Source organism: Tamandua tetradactyla, chromosome 13 (assembly GCF_023851605.1).
Source record: "Tamandua tetradactyla isolate mTamTet1 chromosome 13, mTamTet1.pri, whole genome shotgun sequence".
Classification (NCBI taxonomy): Eukaryota; Metazoa; Chordata; class Mammalia; order Pilosa; family Myrmecophagidae; genus Tamandua; species Tamandua tetradactyla.
Genome location: NC_135339.1, coordinates 1,753,418 through 1,761,525, shown reverse-complemented (window position 1 = coordinate 1,761,525; position 8,108 = coordinate 1,753,418). Strand labels below are relative to the sequence as shown.

At 35.1% G+C, this 8,108-nt stretch overlaps 1 pseudogene; it reads left to right on the top strand.

The window, feature by feature from the left end:
- The first annotated feature begins 2,823 nt into the window (after window positions 1–2,823).
- On the top strand, window positions 2,824–3,466 carry LOC143652978 (large ribosomal subunit protein uL1 pseudogene; annotated as a pseudogene).
- Window positions 3,467–8,108: the final 4,642 nt, after the last annotated feature.

Below are 8,108 nucleotides of genomic sequence, written 5' to 3'. Positions count from 1 at the left end.
CAGATTCAACGCAATACCAATCAAAATCCCAACAACTTATTTTTCAGAAATAGAAAAACCAATAAGCAAATTTATCTGGAAGGGCAGGGTGCCCCGAATTGCTAAAAACATCTTGAGGAAAAAAAACGAAGCTGGAGGTCTCGCGCTGCCTGACTTTAAGGCATATTATGAAGCCACAGTGGTCAAAACAGCATGGTATTGGCATAAAGATAGATATATCGACCAATGGAATCGAATAGAGTGCTCAGATATAGACCCTCTCATCTATGGACATTTGATCTTTGATAAGGCAGTCAAGCCAACTCACCTGGGACAGAGCAGTCTCTTCAATAAATGGTGCCTAGAGAACTGGATATTCATATGCAAAAGCATGAAAGAAGACCCGTATCTCACACCCTATACAAAAGTTAACTCAAAATGGATCAAAGATCTAAACATTAGGTCTAAGACCATAAAACAGTTAGAGGAAAATGTTGGGAGATATCTTATGGATCTTACAACTGGAGGCGGTTTTATGGACCTTAAACCTAAAGCAAGAGCACTGAAGAAGGAAATAAATAAATGGGAACTCCTCAAAATTAAACACTTTTGTGCATCAAAGAACTTCATCAAGAAAGTAGAAAGACAGCCTTCACAATGGGAGACAATATTTGGAAATGATATATCAGATAAAGGTCTAGTATCCAGAATTTATAAAGAGATTGTTCATCTCAACAACAAAAAGACAGCCAACCCAATTACAAAATGGGAAAAAGACTTGAACAGACACCTCTCAGAAGAGGAAATACGGATGGCCAAGAGGCACATGAAGAGATGCTCAATGTCCCTGGCCATTAGAGAAATGCAAATCAAAACCACAATGAGATATCATCTCACACCCACCAGAATGGCCATTATCAACAAAACAGAAAATGACAAGTGCTGGAGAGGATGCGGAGAAAGAGGCACACTTATCCACTGTTGGTGGGAATGTCAAAGGGTGCAACCACTGTGGAAGGCAGTTTGACGGTTCCTCAAAAAGCTGAATATAGAATTGCCATATGACCCAGCAATACCATTGATAGGTATCTACTCAAAGGACTTAAGGGCAAAGACACAAACGGACATTTGCACACCAATGTTTATAGCAGCATTATTTACAATTGCAAAGAGATGGAAACAGCCAAAATCTCCATCAACAGAAGAGTGGCTAAACAAACTGTGGTATATACATACGATGGAATATTATGCAGCTTTAAGACAAGATAAACTTATGGACCATGTAATAACATGGATGGACCTAGAGAATATTATACTGAGTGAATCCAGCCAAAAACTAAAGGACAAATACTGTATGGTCCCACTGATGTGAACGGACATTCGAGAATAAACTTGAAATATGTCATTGGTAACAGAGTTCAGCAGGAGTTAGAAACAGGGTAAGACAATGGGTAATTGAAGCTGAAGGGATACAGACTGTGCAACAGGACTAGATACAAAAACTCAAAAATGGACAGCACAATAATACCTAATTGTAAAGTAATCATGTGAAAACACTGAATGAAGCTGCATCTGAGCTATAGGTTTTTGTTTTGTTTTGTTTTGTTTTGTTTTGATTTTACTATTATTACTTTTATTTTTCTCTCTATATTAACATTCTATATCTTTTTCGGTTATGTTGCTAGTTCTTCTAAACCAATGCAAATGTACTAAGAAATGATGATCATGCATCTATGTGATGATGTTAAGAATTAATGATTGCATATGTAGAATGGTATGATCTGTAAATGTTGGGTTAATTTCTTTTTTTCCGTTAATTAAAAAAAAAAAAAAGAGAAGGGATAATTGGAGCTGAAGGGATACAGACTGTACAACGGGACTGGATATAAAAACTCAGAAATGGACAGCACAATACTACCCAATTGTAATGCAATTATGTTAAAACACTGAATGAAGCTGCATGTGAGGTATAGGTTTTTTGTTTTTGTTTTTTTTTGTTTTTTTTTCTTTCTATTATTGTTTTAATTCTTATTCTGTTGTCTTTTTACTTCTTTTTCTAAATCAATGCAAATGTACTAAGAAATGATGAATATGCAACTATGTGATGTTATTAAGAATTACTGATTGTACATGTAGATTGGAATGATTTCTAATTGTTTTGTTAATTCTTTTTTTAATTAATAAAAAAAAAAGAAAAAAAAATTGCACTTTCAAAGTAAAAAAAAACTTAAAACTTTCTTCCTAAAGTCAGGACAAGGCAAGGATACCACTTTTAAATGGCTATTGAATATTGTATAAGAAATTCTAGCTATGACAATTAGGCAAAAAAAGAAAATACACCCATATTTGAAAGGAAAAGTTAAAATTATCTCTATCTGCTTATGAACACAATTTTATATATAGAAAATCCAAAGAAATCCATAGGCAAACTCTTAGAGCTAATAAATGATTTCATTAAAATGGCAGAGTATGTGATCAGCACACTAAAATAGTGTTCCTATACACTAGCAATGAACAATCAGAGAAGGTAATTTAAAAACAACTGCACTTACAATAGCATCTAAAAAATAAAATATCTAGGATATCTAGGAATAAACAACCAAGGATACAAAAGATTTATACACTGAAAACTAAAATACACTGCTGAAAGAAATTAAAGAAGATTAAAATAAATAGCAAGACTTCCCATCTTCATGGATTGGAAGAGTTAATATTAAGATATCAACATTACCTACAGCAATTTACAAATTCTGTGTGATCCCTATCACATCCCTGCAACCCTTTTTGCATAAATGTAAAAACCAATCCTCAGCAGTTTCTCTGGTTACAGCAGCATTAAGGATCATGAGCAGCAAACTGTCTTGAAACACCCTCTACAAGGAAGTCCTGCATGGGAACCAAAGCAAGTGCTGGAAGTTTTTCAAAATGGTGGAGCTGCAGATGAGCTTGAAGAACTATGACCCTCAGGAAGACAAATGTTTCTTGGGCACCATCAGGCTTAAGTCTCCTCCCCACCCCCAATTCTGTGTGTGGGTCCTGGGGGACCAGCAACACTGTGATGACGCTAAGGCTGGATACTGTCCATAGGGACACTGAAACACTGAAGAAAACCAACAAGAATAAGAAGCTAGTGAAGAAATTGACCAAGAATTATATGCCTTTTTGGCCTCTAAGTCCCTGATCTAGCAGATTCCATGAATTCTGGGCCCAGGTCTGAATAAGGCAGGCAAGTGTCCTTCCTTGCTGCCCCACAATGAGAACATGGTGGCCAAAGTTGATGAGGTGAAGCCCACAATCAAGTACCAGCTGAAGAAGTTGCTGTATCTAGCTGTGGCTATTGACCACGTGAAGATGACAGGTGATGATCTTGTGTACTACATCCACCTGGCTGTCAACATCTTGGTAACGCTGCTCAAAATTGAAATTGTATAATGTCCAGGCTTTATATTTCAAGAGCATCATGGGCAAGCCCCAGTGCCTGCACTAAGTCACAGTTCAATAAACTGTAATGCCACCAAACAAAAAAATCCTCAAATTCGTAGGGAACTACAAGGGGACCCAAATAGCCAAAACAATTTTGAATAAAAACAAGGTTAGAAGACTCACACTTCCTGATTTCAAAACTTATTATGAAGCTATAGTAATCAAAATAGTGTGGTATGGGCATAAAGATAAACAAATGGATCAGTGGAATAGAATTGAAATCCCAGAAATAGAAGCACAAATCTATGGCCAATGAATTTTTAAAAGGATGCTACATAGAAGTAGGGGAGAAAGAATAGTGTCTTCAACAAATGGTGCTGGTAAAGTGGATAGCCACAAACAAAAGAATAAAGTTAGATCCTTACCTCACATCGTATACTAAAGTCAACTCCAAATAGACCTATTCTAAATATAAGAGCTAATATAGCTCTTATATTTAGAATATAAAATATATTCTAAATATATAAATATATTCTAAATATAAAATATATTCTAAATATATTTTATTTAGAATGTAATAAATTTTAGAGCAGCTAGAAGTAAAAACCTAAAATTGTGGAATTGTAACCCATGTCAAAATCTGAAATATGTTCTACAACTAATTGTGGTGCTGTGCTTGGAAATTCATAGCGTTTTTTGTATATATGTATATATGTTTGTAACATATTAACATATGTAAGCAGTAACATATTTGTATATATGTTACTGCTTACAAGAAAAGAAGGGGAAAAAAGTTGATCGCGATGATAAAAAAGTATTTAAACCCTCTAGCCTCCTATACTCTGGAGCAGCAAGAAGGAAAAATATGAGAGGATAACATTGTACCCATGAAAACTCTGGGATCTGTTCTGTAACCACTTGTTGAAGAGCTTTGAAAGCTATTGCTTTTTTATTTCTTTGCTTTGAATATACATTATACTTTACAATAAAAAAGTTTCTTTAAAAAAGCATGGTCAAAAGAAGTTATAGATAAATTTAATTTCTTCAAAATTAAAAAGTTTTGTGCATTGAAGGAAATTATCAGGAAAGTGAAAAGACAGCCTACAGAATGGTAGAAAATTTTTGCAAACTACAAACTGGTAAGAGCTTAATATCCAAACTAGATAAAGAATCTTTACAATGCAAAATCAAAAATACAAAGTACCCAATTAAAAGAGGAAACAGGACCTGAGTAGACATTTCTCCAATGAAAATATGCAAATGGCCAATAAACACATGAAAAGATGCTCAACATCTTTAGCCATGAGGGAAAGTCAATTAAAACCACAATAAGATACCACTGGACACACCAACATGGATGGCTACTATTTTCTAAAAATGAGAAATAGCAAGAGTTGGAATGGATGCAGAGAAACTTGTCTCTAATGCCTTGTTGTTGGGATTGTACAATGGTATAACCACTACAGAGAGCCATATGGTGGTCTCTGAACAAGTTAGATAAAGAATTTCATCATAACCTGGAAACTCGACTTCTAGGTTTATACTCAATGCATGTGAAAACAGAATCTCATACAGATACCTGTACACCAATGTTTATAAACACAAGAGCTAAAAGGTGGGAACGGTCTAAGTATCTATAAATGAATGGATAAACAAAATGTACTACATACACACAATGGACTATTATTCAGCAATAAGAAAGAATGAAGTTATGAGACATACTGTGCCCTGAAAGAACCTTGAAAACATTATGCTAATAGAAACAGCAGAGGCATGTAAGGGCAAATATTGTATGATATCACTTTTAAGAGACAAATAGAAATCGCACGTGTGCAGAGATAGAAGCAGATTAGAGATTACTGGGGGTTGGGGGCAGGAAAGGGGGAATGTTTGTTTGTAAAACTATTTCTTTGAAAAGCTGAGCAAATTAAGAAAATAAGGGAATTCCCTCAGTTTGATAATAGAATTTATGAAAACTGAAAATAATATCATACTTAGTGTTAAAATACTAAATGTTTTCCCTCTAAAATTCAGAACAAGGCAAGGAATATTGACTCTCATTACTTCTATTCATCATTATATTGGAAGCCCTAGCCAATGCAATATGGAATAAATGTAATAAAAATAAAATGCAAAAATATGAGAAAAGAAAAAAATTAAACTGATTCTAATTTACAGGTGACATGAATGCTTACATGGAAAATCTCAAGAAATCTACACAGACACTAACTCAGCTAATAAACGACTTTAAAAGGTCACAAAATACAGTGTTAACATAAAATATACAATAGTATGTGTAACATTTAGAAAATGCAATTTATAAAATAATTTCGTTTATAGTTGCATCAAAAAAATGAAAATACATAGTGATATTTTTAACCAAAACATTGGAGAACACTACACTGAAAACTGGAAAACAATGCTGAGAGAAAATTTTAAGGGCCTTAGAAATATACAGAAACATCTTGTTTATAGATTCAAAAACTCATTATTCATAAGATGTCAATTTTCCAAAAAAGTGTATGTAGATTAAATTGAATCCAAAACATAATACTATAAGTTTTTTTTAACAGAAATTGAAAATTATTTTCTAAAATATGTATATAAAAGCAAAAGGCATAAAAAATCCAAAGTAATCATGGAAAAGAAGAACAAATTAGGACACCTTACTCTGTCTTCAAATAATCAAGACAGTGCAATCCTGGCATAATAGAGAAATAAACCAATAGAACAGAATAGAGGGCACAGAAATACATCTACACTACACAAAAAAAGGTGTCAGGGAAAAAAATGCAGAATAGAAACTTTTGCTTTTTTTTTTTTGTTAGTTGTTTGCTTTTTACAAAATGGTGCTAGAGTGTGATGTCATCAATACGATGACATGACATCCCCTGAAAAATACCTCCCCAGAGATTCAGTAAATATAAGGATTAATTCCACTTGCTTAGAACTCTGGAGGACAGTAGAAACTTTAGAAGGACTCCCTGCATGCTGAATTGAAAAAAGAGAAAAATATCAGGTAGGAAATGTCCATCCAAGACCTGCTGATCTGCTACCCCTCCCCCCTCACTTGGTTCAACACAAAATTTGGGAATTCTCCAGAGGCACTGGTCTGTATCCTTCCCACTGGGGACACAGACTACAGAGGAGCTGAGTTAGTGAGTTAGAACAACAGGCATAGCTAGGTACAGGATTCAAGTCTACAGACTCCCTGGGCAGCACCCAAGCTGTTGAGGAGTGCTGCACACAAAAGGTGGGGTGGGAGGAGAGAAAAGCCACAGCAGAATGGTGGTGGCCAAATGCACTTAATCTGGTTACTGTCGGCAGGACTCCTGAACATGAAATGGACTTTTCTGGAGTGAACCACCTTTCTGGATTGACTCCATAAGTCTCCCTGGGGTGAGATAACCTAATGGGAAAGAAACTTGAAGCAGAAAACTCTCACAGAGAAAAATGGGAGGGTTAAAGTGAACTTCTGTAAGAACTGGAAGGGCCCAGAACTGAATAGTGTAAAGAAAAAGAGGTGCTGAGTGAGAGAATTTAAAGGAATCATAGCAGCTGGTGAAAAAAAACTTGACACAAAAACAAACAGAACAGATCAAGATTACTGGAGAATGTATAGAGAAAAGAAAGCTCTCTCTTGGAGGTGAAACAGTTAAAAAAAAATGTAGTCTTAAAAATTGTACTTTTATCTGGGGCAAGAATCAGATGAAAAGGAGCTGAGAAAATCTGGTCAGCTAAACTTGGGCTATTCTAAGTGTCCAGAATAAGTTGGTCCAAGTGTCAAAGAAGAGCCTTAACACAAAGCCAATCAACAATAAGACCCTATACAGGACACAGAAACTGACCTTCAGCGTTAACTCATCAAGATAATCAAATGTCAAGACATCAGCAAAAACTTACAAAACATATTAAGAAATAGGAAGATATGGCTCAGTCAAGGGAACAAATTAAAAATTCAAAGGAGACACAAATTTGGGACAACTAATCAAGCAAGTTCAAACAACTCTCCTAAATAAATTCAAGGAGATGAAGGAAAGTACACATAAAGAGATAAATGACATTAACAAGAAAATGTGTGAACATAAAGATTTGAAAGTGTAAAAAGAAATGAAACAGAAACTATGGGGATGAAAGGCACACTAGTAGAGATTAAAATACACTAGGGGCATCCAACAGCAGATTTGAACAGACAGAAAAAAGAATCAGTAAATGAGAAGACAGGGAAATGAAATCATACATTCAGAAGAACAGATAGAGGAAAGAATAGAAAAACTTTAGCAGTGTCTCAGGGATTTGAGAGACACCATGATGTACACAATCATACATATCATGGATCTTCCAGAAAGAGAAGGGAGAGGGGGGCAGAAGGAATATATAAGGAAATAATGGCTGTAAAATTCCCATCTTTTATGAAAGACATAAATATACATGTCCAAGAAAAGCAATGTACTCCAAACAGAACAAACCCAATAGGCCCACTCTGAGATACAAATTAATCAAAATGTCAACTGACAAAATAAAGAGACAATGCTAAAAGCAGCAAGAGAAAAGCCATTTGTCACATACAAGGTGCATTAGTCAGGATACCCCACTCCTGATACCAAGCTGTGTTAGTTAGGGTTCTCTAGAGACACAGAACCAACAGGAGAGATCTGTAAATATGAGATTTATAAAGGTGTCTCATGCAACCCTGGGAATGGAAG